This window comes from Acipenser ruthenus, chromosome 3, assembly GCF_902713425.1.
Source record: "Acipenser ruthenus chromosome 3, fAciRut3.2 maternal haplotype, whole genome shotgun sequence".
In the NCBI taxonomy this organism is placed as follows: domain Eukaryota; kingdom Metazoa; phylum Chordata; class Actinopteri; order Acipenseriformes; family Acipenseridae; genus Acipenser; species Acipenser ruthenus.
In genome coordinates, this window is record NC_081191.1 from 99157703 (window position 1) to 99166851 (window position 9149).

The 9149-nt window shown below is 39.0% G+C and overlaps 1 protein-coding gene across 2 annotated transcripts in view; it reads right to left on the reverse strand.

Annotated features, from left to right (window-relative positions):
• LOC117435268 (junctional cadherin 5-associated protein-like) overlaps positions 1-5325 on the reverse strand; it is a 61153-nt gene extending 55828 nt beyond the window's left edge. For both annotated transcript variants that reach the window (XM_034058310.3, XM_034058309.3), the window contains exon 1: positions 5231-5325. The gene's annotated coding sequence lies outside the window, so the exon portion shown is untranslated. The remainder of the gene's footprint in view (positions 1-5230) is intronic.
• Positions 5326-9149: the final 3824 nt, after the last annotated feature.

Genomic DNA, 9149 nt, shown 5'->3' on the forward strand with positions numbered 1-9149 from the left:
AGGGTGGTCACTGGTGGTTTGCTCCCAGCCTCTGCCCTGTTACATTGGTGACGTAACTTGTTATAAATTGGCTATAGCTGCTCGCTGAGGCTGAAGGGGGAACAATGTAACGGACAGTGTTGTGTAATGCACTAGTGTTATGACTTCTGCCCTCTTGTCAAGTAGACGAAATTAAGGGCTCTATAACCACAAATGCAGACAAGCCTGGCTATTTTGCATAGTGGTTAAGGCGCTCACCTTCAGTGCGCGTGGTCATGGGATCATGCACAGGCTCCACCCTGTTACAAGTTGAGAGGCACGTAGGTCTGAAGATAAACTCGCTTTCTTTCGGATGAGTTTGATTTTTATGAACAAAATAAGAGATGGATTGGCCAAGGACTGAAAGGGATTTGTTTATTGCCCATCAGTGCAGCCAGTCCTTGGCCGAGATGCATTTCAATCCCTATACTCACTCCAGTCTCTGTCTGCAAAAATAAAAGAACAGACACCCTCTACACCCTCACAGAGGACAGAAGATACATAAAAAGCATTCAACTACAAGAGAAAACATGCTGCATGACAGTGCAACACAACAGAAGTGGTTACTTTATCAGTCTTTTCACAAGTCTCCCTAATATTTAACAAAGCACTTGCATACAGTGCAATGGATTACTCAAATATCTAACTAATGTCTTGCATCTAAATGTTGCATCTCATTATATTGTGTTGTTATGAGCTCATATGTCCCAAACAAGGTACTGTAGTTTGGCTTATTCTAATTTGTACATATGTTGTGTATGTGTGTCTGTGTGCGTGCGTGCGTGCGTGCGTGCGTGTTTGCAAGTGGGTGATTTTGGGGATGGGTTGAATCAGTATATCATTTTTTCAATCAATTACATTTTTTATTTTTAAATTATGATGAACTATTAACAAATGCAGTACTGCACTCTGTTTGGCAAACCAGGGGGGCTGGAAATAAGCAACATATTTAACCACAGATATAGTTATCTTTAAAAATAAAAAAGAAAATATCCTTTTCTCAGAAAATAAATGTAACAGAGCAGAGGCTGGGCATGAACTGGTGACCCCATCCACTGCAGGTGAGCGTCTTAACCACAATGCAAAAGAGTCGAGCTTGTCTGCATTCATGGTTTAAGAGCTTTTAATCTCATCTCATCGGAGGGGCAGGACAGAATCCTTAATGGCAGTGTATCACACAGCACTGCCCGTTACATACACTTTATTTATAATGCTGCATGTGAAAACAGACTCATGTTTCACAATCAGATTTTGTCTCGTTAAGATTCTGAAGTCATGTAATACACCACTGCTGTAAGAGATTTGTGCATGGGATTTTCTTGTACAGTATACCAAGAGTATTAAAAAGCCAAAGATCCCTGTTGCAAATTTCTGATAAAAGATTACACCAGAACAATGTTAATCTTATGAGACATAGTGCTGCCCCAGTCTGCATGCGTGCAAAAGGCAAACAAGAATATCACACACAAAACACCTTTCAAACCAATCTGTAGCAAATAGAACCTCTTTGTGGACAGAAAATAACTTCTTTAGATGTGACATGATTAGAAAGAATGCCCTTCTTTATACTAATGAAGGGCCAGATTCACTTTTATCTTTGCAGTGATTCATTTGATTACAATCTGTTCAAACAAATGCTGCTCAACATACCCTTTTTCTGCCAAAGTCTTGTAATTTCTCCCATAGAAAACGTATAATAAATAGAATTGGGCCTCAAATCAAATTTAATCACATGGTGACTGTATGCATTATAAGGAAGCACAATGGAAGCAATGTCTCTAAAAAGGACGAAGCCGTTTTGCCATTTCTGGGCTGACATTAAGGGCACAGTATTTGCTCGCCACTCTGTGTAATGCCTCTTCTTATAAACTCACAGCAACAGGCTTGGCTTTGCTATCTCTTCAATGTAAACAACAGCACGAGGCAGGCATACCGCCTGGTTTATATAAGGGGAGTGCTATGTGTCAGGTCACAGCATGGTACCAAGGAAGACAGCACTCACAATGTAGTGCCCTTATCAGTGCTTCAGTGAAATGATTGATTTGCATGGCTTGTTGAGTTCCCTGTAGACATTTCTTTACTAACTAATTCATCCACATTGCACACTATAACAATGCATTGCAACAACTAGGTATTTTCTGTTGCTCGTAGCGAATGCTTGTTTATATACTACTCATAAGGGTACATGAGCCAGTCAGAGGTGTTGCTTTTAACAAGTTTAACCGATCCCAGTAAGATGACATGCGGAACAACCTCATGTCAATATATCATGCAATAACAGAACAGAAATTTCCCAGTAAACATGCTTTTTCCATGCTTATACTATGTACTACTATACTATAATTTGCCATGTTTACCATGGGTTTTTCCATGTGTTACCATGATTTAGCATTCTTGCCTCTCGTTTACCACACTTTGCTGTGCTTTCACCATGGTAGACCACAGTAAACTTTTAGAAGCAATTATAGTTCACAAGTTTACAAGCTAAAAGTGAACACATTTTATACTATTATGCTGTTAGGCTCTAGAAAACACCATTAATTTTAATTATTCAGAAACATGACCTAACATCAATAGGTCATTGACAAAATGGAATCAAGTAGAACACTTCTTTTTAGAGTGATAAGATCTCTTACAGTGCTTTTTCCCTCATTTTATTGAACCCTTGATATAGACACCTCATTACAAGATAAATTATCAGTATGCAATAACACAACTATAATAAACTAATTCAAGTAAACAAATGTAATGTTTAAAATTTAGCTAATGTGTCTTCAATGGAGCAGTTATAGCTGAAATTCTACTTGACAAACAAAAGTATTACCTTAGAAAGGGTGTTTAAAGAAGTCTGATTAAAAAAAATTATAAATCTTCTATCTTAACATGGATCTGATTTCAAATTGCAGCATTTAGTTTAATTTACTTGGAGTAAAAGTTTGTATTTCTTCAGCCAGCTGTCCATGTATGAGGCAGTGAGGTCAGAGATATACTCCTATTAAACATACCATTTTTGGGGAAATTGTTGATACTTATAAATAGCAGATTTACATAGTCTTAATTGAGGTGTCATTTAGGAAGGATGACATTGAGACAATGTAGATGCAATATCTAATTTCCATTGGAAACCTACCATAACTGAGTGGGGCAATCATTCACACAGACAGTCAATCAGAGGCTTTTCATTGCAACCACGAAACCACACAGAAAAGGTCTTAATAATACCATTGGTGTTACAAGGTGTAGCGATTCCTAAATAGAACATTTTTGTAAGGTATTATTTCTTCTCAGTGTAACAGGCAGTGTTGTGTGATGCCCTGTTGTGACGGGTTCTGTCCCGTGTCGGTGAGATGAGAGTAATAAAAGCTCTAAAACCACAAATGCTGATGAAACCGGCTCTTTTGCATAGTGGTTAAGATGCTCGCTTGCGGTGTGTGAGGTCATCCTGTTACATCTGGCAGAGGGATTTTCTGAAGTCATTTCTGGACATCTCAGTAGTTTGCAGCTGGCAGGCATTACAAGATAACATGAACCAGCTAAAGGGTTTTTGCATATTCATTCACATCCATTTTAAAACAAAAACTTAACATAGAGAAGTATTGGAAATGTTTTAACAAATATATAGAATTGGTGGAATATAAATATATACTAATGAAGGTAATATCTGAAACATTTGTGTAAAAACACAACAAGAGCCTAAAAGGTATACTTATCCCAATTGAGTTGTTTGATAAGATTCAAAATACATAGGACAATCCTGCTTAAGCACTAGCTGAGTCATATCCAGGTTTTACATTGCAACAAAAGGGCTACATTCAAATTTGTTATGAAGAGTGATGGCAGTTTTCAATGGAAAACAAACAAACACAGAAGTTTTGAACCTCAGTGAAGTCACAGTATACTTCCTGGACTTCTTTAGCATGTGCTTTGAAACATGTCTGTGAATTACGTGAAGACTAAGAGAATAAGAGATGATCTTTATTCCACATTCTTCCAGTATAAGAAGGCTGATAATACGCCTACAGCATCCAGCATCTCAAGGAACACTCATAATTACTATTTCAAGGCCCAGTGACGTCTCATTTCCTGGATCATCTGTTCATGTTTTAGCAGAAATTTTAAAGTTATTTTATCTGGAATAAAAAAAAAAAATCTAAGCTAAAGGTTACCAAGGGCCATAAGTGAAATAGAGTTTGCAGGTTGAGGATCATTATTAACTGACCCACCCAATCCACAACACATATCATAAAGCAGAATGTTAAAAACAAATCAAGAATTAGTCATGTAACTGTTACAGCACCAGTGTTCTAAAAAATCCACATCTTAATAATTAATACAATGCCTCTCATTTGAATAGTTCTCAGAGAGGTACTGTATCAAAAGCCTAGGGCAGCAGTGTGGAGTGGGCTCTGGACTGTTTTGCAGCCGTAAATCACTTTGCACGTATCCTTACATCGGCCCCCTAAATGAGTGGTTGTTAATTGATAATAAACATTCAAGCTCTCAGCCACAAAAAAAAACAAATGTATCTGTCCTGGGCAGCAGTGTGGAGTAGTGGTTAGGGCTCTGGACTCTTGACTCTTGACCGGAGGGTTGTGGGTTCAATCCCAGGTGGGGGACACTGCTGCTGTACCCTTGAGTAAAGTACTTTACCTAGATTGCTCCAGTAAAAACCCAACTGTATAAATGGGTAATTGTATGTAAAAATAATGTGATATCTTGTAACAATTGTAAGTCACCCTGGATAAGGGTGTCTGCCAAGAAAGAAATAATAATAATAATAATAATAATAATAATAATAATAATAATAATAATAATAATAATAATAATCTTCCTGCACCATCATCCTGATTGCTGTCAGAACACACTGAAACCCACAGTACCTTTCTTTAAAAAAAAAAAAAAAAAAAAAACCATGATGCTGATTTCAATCCGTAATAACATAAATGAGTTGGCCCAACTCCCAGTTCTGACTCGCAGGCTGCAAGCCACAGTCTATCAGTAGGTATTCACTGCTCTCCATAAAACAAGGCCATTTTTATGCACACAAGCTTGTGTGTAAAAAAAGGAAACCAGAGAGAGAGAGATTTAACCAAATTGTTACAGTTACTTAGCAATCATTACAATCACCCAGAACATATGGCTAAACTATGTGTATATTTATAGCTCTGGCATAAACATTTTCCATTCAAAACAATAAAAAAAAAACCCTTACCTCGGACGCAAACTGAGGAGATTGGTCTCTGCTAAAAAAGCACAGCAGTTGGAAAAATCCCTAGAACCTTATCTGGTGTGCATCCTTTAAATCCCCAAGTGTGTCTCTCCTAGCAGCTTATACTTTGTACTCTGAATGTGCACTGTGTTCATTTAACCACTGGGCTGCTGGAGCCAGGGGAGAAGGGCTGGATTTGGTAGATGTGCTGTCTTCACTAATTCAACACCCCCTGTGATGTTCCTAGACAGACCTCGACTCCATGAAGCACAGATTTTCACACGTCCGTTACCCACTTACTTAATTACGTCTGGGTCAACTTTCGAAGTAACGGTGGAACATTCCACAGGAGTAAGATAACTTACTCCTGTGTTCCTTCCTAAATTAAAAGCATGTGTGGAATTTCATACCAGATACTGACAGACAGAAAAGAGAACAATCTCAAAAGAACCACATGCGCTGCCTGCTTCAGAGCGAACCAGACCAGCCTCAAGATGGTGCAACCATTAGAATTATTATTTATTTTTTTAATGGAGCATACATGCTCGAAAATGCAAGCTTAATCGAAAGAAAATAAACCAATTAATGTTCAAGTAACAGTCAGAGCATAAAAAGTATTCTTCTGTAATTAGAAACTGCTGTCTGTATGAGTTAAACCACCAGGGCTTCAGTCCTGAAAGAAATGTAGCACTGACATAATGGGATCAATTAAAGAACGCAGTAAAATAAATAAATACATAAATAAACCATTACAGAAGGAGAGTATATGCAAATTACACATTGCTGGTTATTGTTTACATCACCCGTACAAATATGCACCATACTGGAAGAACTAGTGTTGATCTGTCCTTGCAGAGACCCAGAAATAGTGTTGTTGTTAATGTAAATAGAGACCTTTTCCAAATTCATCCCTTACTGCTTTTTATAGCCTGTACTGTGCATACCCAAATAACTGGCTGTAATTTCTGTCATTGATCTCTATTACCATTGTAAAATCATGTATCGTGTTGTCAAGTACCATATGGTAAAAACAGCATGACACACAGGTAGAGTTCTTATTTACAGTAGGAAGGCCAGTGGCCGCAACGCGTCTGCATAAATCCGCTTCATTGTTTTTTCATAATGGTGTTATAATAATAAATATATAAGCTTAACAGCAGATACCTGGTGAGTGCTTGACTTTTTACGACATTCTGTATATTTACAGTGCCACGTTATATCTTATGAATGTCTTGTACGAAAGTTGCATATCCACTGCCCTTACACCATGACATGACTTGATTTGATTTCCTTTTTTCATTAAAAAATGCTGAATACATCTTCTAGTTGTGTCGAACAAGCCATTGTGATGGAGATGCTAATTTTTGTGGATATATTTTTGGAACAAAAGAAATTGATACATTTCAGATGCTTGTTTAGTGGGATGAGAAGCTCATAGAAATGCTGAAAATCTTCCTAAATTCTCTATAGTGAGAATGAACCAAGGCTGAAGCCAATGTATTTTACATTGCAGTCCAGGACACTTCCACCAATGGGCTTTCAGAATCCCATGAGCTTTCAAGTCATAAACAGTTCATATTTAAAAAAATACGTTGACATTAGTTGATGCAAGGTAAAATACTTTGAGTTGTAAAATGTGTAATCTTTATCCTTGAGAAACTTGGCTCAAAGCACTCCTTCACTTCTAATGGAAATATCTGCTTTGTGTCTGTTTGAATCCCGATCCCCTGGTCTTGTTTAAAATGCTTCCTCTTAGTTACAGTGTATACACTATATCCCATATGTTACAATCCATAGCAAACTCATATTTGAAGGGCAAGGCCATTGCAACTGGAAGAGATTGCTTTATTACCAGGCACTGAACTGAAAGATTGACACTGTACATATAATTAAATGTAATGATAGCTGGATTTAATCATTTGATGATATTTAATGATCTTATGATGTGCAAACAAATGTGGCAGAAGCTCAGAGCACAGTCAACATTTCTAAAAATCTTGCGATTTCCCTTTCAGTTGCATACTGCAGCATTGTGTCATGCTCATATTTAACATATCTTCATGCAAATTGCAATCAATGCTTTGAAGTATGTTTTTCTTCTCTTCAGCCATTGAAATCCTGACTAGAATTCACTATTCCTCAAAGTGCTTTATTAACCAAATCTAATCAACCACAGCAAGTGTTCAGTGGCTACCTCTAAGCATGTTGAGAGTGTCATTGACATTCTGAGTGTGAGATCTACATGCTCAACAACATTATAAGTGTAGTTGCTGCTTATAGCTTCCAGTGGGGACATGACTTATAATATTGAACTTGACCACTTTTGTGTGTTATTATGGTGTCACCAAAATATTGAGTTCATTGTATAGTGCATGTGGAGGGGGTTCAACCACCAGGAGGTAGACAGAGACCATCAGAAGTCATATCCCTTAAATGGCTCAGGTGTTAATTCATGCATGAATGCATGTCTTATACATGTGATCAGTATAACTTGTTACAAAGGAACATGGAATGAATACGGGTCATTAAATCCACATGAATTAACAGGGTTGAATTCATAATGAATGGCTTCGGAACTCAGAGGAAACACATAAGATATTCAGGTGTTCCTGTGGTATTCAGTTAGAATTCATTATGAAATGTAGTTCAGGAGGCGTGGAGCTGGGGGCTTCTAATTTCCTGTTAATTAGTATCTATTTTCTATTTAAGCCCTGATCACTTGCACCTTCGCTGTCTAGTGTTCATTTTCCTCCTCCTCCCCTCCTCCACCTTTCACACATGCCTTTGCATCGGTCGTCTCTGGGGGGCAAGTGAGTCTCACTTCCCCGACCTCAGGGCTAGGCATCCGCCTCCCTTACCTTCAGAGGGGTTCTCACCATGTGAGTCAGAGCGGACCCCCAGCCACACTCTGTCCTGTCGCAGCTCCTGCGCTTATCTTACCTCACTCGAGGCTCTGTTCTATATGCTGCCTTTCTTTCAGGACGTGGCCACTCGTGCTCATGCTTTGTCCTTATTTCAGGTCCCAGGCAGCGTGAAGTCTCGGCCAATCGGGGGTTTAAGGAGCACCCCTTTACAGAAGTCTCAGATGCTGGGTACCCCTCTCTCTCTCTCTCTCTCTCTCTCTCTCATCTCCTTTTGTGTCCCGGTCTACCGGGACTGACTTCCTCCCAAGGGGCGGCTCCCCGAGTCATAACCCTCGTATGTGTTTTCGGTTGCTGGGTCCTTTGCCCCTGGGATGTGTCGGCATCGTCACCCTCAGTCAACGACCATCTTTTCTATCCTGTTTTTTGGTTGCTGGGTCCTCTGCCCCTGGGATGTGTCGGCATCGTCACCCTCAGTCAGTGACCACTTTCTATCCTACTAACTGCTCCTTTCTGCTTCTTCTGCCCTATCCTCACACCGCCCAGCTCACGCCCCGTGAATTTGCAGCCATTGTTACGGTTATTTTTATTTTAAATATTTGTGCCAGGATAGACACCATTTCACGAGCCATAAATATTAGCTTAGCGTACCACTTTAGATTACACCAATATTTTTACAGTGCCTCTAATCATAAGCCAGTCAAGAACATTCCAAAGAAGGAAGTGTTTCTTAAAAGATGTTGAGAACCAAGAAGCATAAGCTTAGTTCTATCAGAATTTAACTGCAGGGTATGCTGTGGCTTCCACATGTTGACGCTCCTCAATACAAGCGAAAAAAAGCACATAAACAACCAACAGTGTTCCGCTATGGTAGATGTGGAATCCCAGTCCGTGCCATCATATAAATTGTCCGACAGCATGTAAATACTAAACAGCAGCAAGACAACGGTTCCTTTTGAACGTTCTAGGGATAAATCAACTTCAACCTGAATCCCATCATGAGATGTACAATTCTATGCAGTGACGCAACTGGAACGTTTGTGATGTCTTATACAGATGTT